The sequence below is a fragment of the Gossypium arboreum genome, chromosome 1, assembly GCF_025698485.1.
Source record: "Gossypium arboreum isolate Shixiya-1 chromosome 1, ASM2569848v2, whole genome shotgun sequence".
In the NCBI taxonomy this organism is placed as follows: domain Eukaryota; kingdom Viridiplantae; phylum Streptophyta; class Magnoliopsida; order Malvales; family Malvaceae; genus Gossypium; species Gossypium arboreum.
The window spans coordinates 86,778,199-86,779,933 of record NC_069070.1 but is presented as its reverse complement, the minus strand read 5'-3'; the positions used below and the strand labels follow the sequence as shown (position 1 = coordinate 86,779,933).

Below are 1,735 nucleotides of genomic sequence, written 5' to 3'. Positions count from 1 at the left end.
ACTCAATAAGGAATCTGTACATATAAAGCGTGACTTCTAATTATCTTTGTAAAATTTATGGTGAATTTCCAAAGTCAGAACAGGGGATCCAGAAATCGCTCTGGCCCTGTTTCACAAAAATTTAAACATCTCACAAAATATAGCTCATATACCTGTTTCGCTTATTCCATATGAAAATAGACTCATCAAGCTTCGATTCCATAACTTATTCATTATTTAATTCCATTTATACTATTTTTAGTGATTTTTTTAAACTCACGTCACTGCTACTGTCTGAATCTATTTTATGGTAAATTTTACCTATTTCATGGTTTCCATGGATTAGCTAGCAATTTGACATACATAATACCAAATATGATCATGATTAGCCCTTCCAATGGCTAATCATTACCAAGCATTTCTATTTCCATACAACTCAATAACCATATCATAAGACCATATATACAAAATGATTATAATGCTATACATGCCATACTCAAAATATACAAGCCATTATGCCAAGATGGTATACGGATAGTGTGAGCGTGCCTCCGACCGTTTCCGATTTCCGAGCTGGCTTGTCAACACTACAAGGAATGAAAAGGAGGAGTAAGCATAAATGCTTAGTAAGCTCACATGCAAATAGCAAGTAACATAACCATATAAGCAAACATAAAACATCATTTGCATAATCATCACCAAGACATTCATATCACCTTTTCATTTATCATCTTACCATATTGTTGTTATATCGAGTTTTCAACCCGAGGGTTAAGTACATACCTGTTCAAATTATCCATTTCACAACACTTACCAATACGTCCCTTTCATCTTGAGTATTCCTCCATTTGAGTAGAACTTTACCCGTTGAACACATCGAAATATAATTCGGATACATGGAAAGTTTGCACATAAGTGCCACATATGTAGCCAAGCTACCATGTAACCTGCCCATAAGCGAACTCAGACTCAACTCAACGAGCTCGGGCGTTCGCATCCATAAGTGAACTCGGACTCAACTCAACGAGCTCGGATGCCTAGTTACATCTCTCGAACTCGGACTCAACTCAACGAGTTCGAACATTCGCATCCATAAGTGAACTCGGACTCAACTCAACGAGTTCGGATGCCCAAATATCCCGGTGATATGTCACTTGTATCCTAATCCATTCCTAAGGTTCAACGGGACCTTTTTCCGAATCATGTGTCTCAACCATCTTCTACGGAATGCCGTTACCAATACTCGGTAGTATTTCACATTTTCCAAGTATATCACATAATTTGACATATTAACAAACAATTATCACAGTATAATATTTCATAATAATTATCATATCATTTAAATAACATTAAAACATTTAAAATAATAACCATGTCACCAACATTTACATATGAACTTACCTCGTATGCGAAAATGGCTATTTTTACCATTTCGTCCACCACTTGGTATTTTCCCCATTTTAGCCCGAATTTCAGTTTTCCTTGCTCTATCATTTAAAATATAGTCTAATTAGGACTCACATTATTCAAATTGACCCAAAATCATATTTTGGAAAAATTACAATTTTGCCCCTAAACTTTTGCATATTTACACTTTTGCCCCAAAGCTCGTAAATTAAAATTCAGCCTATTTTCTTATGTTTTATGACATGCTGATCATTTTTCCTTCTATGGCAACATTAAATTCTCACTCTAACATGTACTTATGACTATTAGGTATTTTTACCGATTAAGCCCTTTTGCTCGTTTTCACTTA

The 1,735-nt window shown here is 35.0% G+C and overlaps 1 long non-coding RNA gene across 1 annotated transcript; it reads right to left on the bottom strand.

Annotated features, from left to right (window-relative positions):
* Positions 1–397: 397 nt before the first annotated feature.
* LOC128282569 (uncharacterized) lies at positions 398–1,498 on the bottom strand. The gene is made up of 2 exons (XR_008272907.1): positions 1,381–1,498; positions 398–566 (listed from the first exon to the last, which is right to left on the bottom strand). It is a non-coding gene; the product is annotated as an uncharacterized LOC128282569 (long non-coding RNA).
* Between the last annotated feature and the right edge of the window lie 237 nt (positions 1,499–1,735).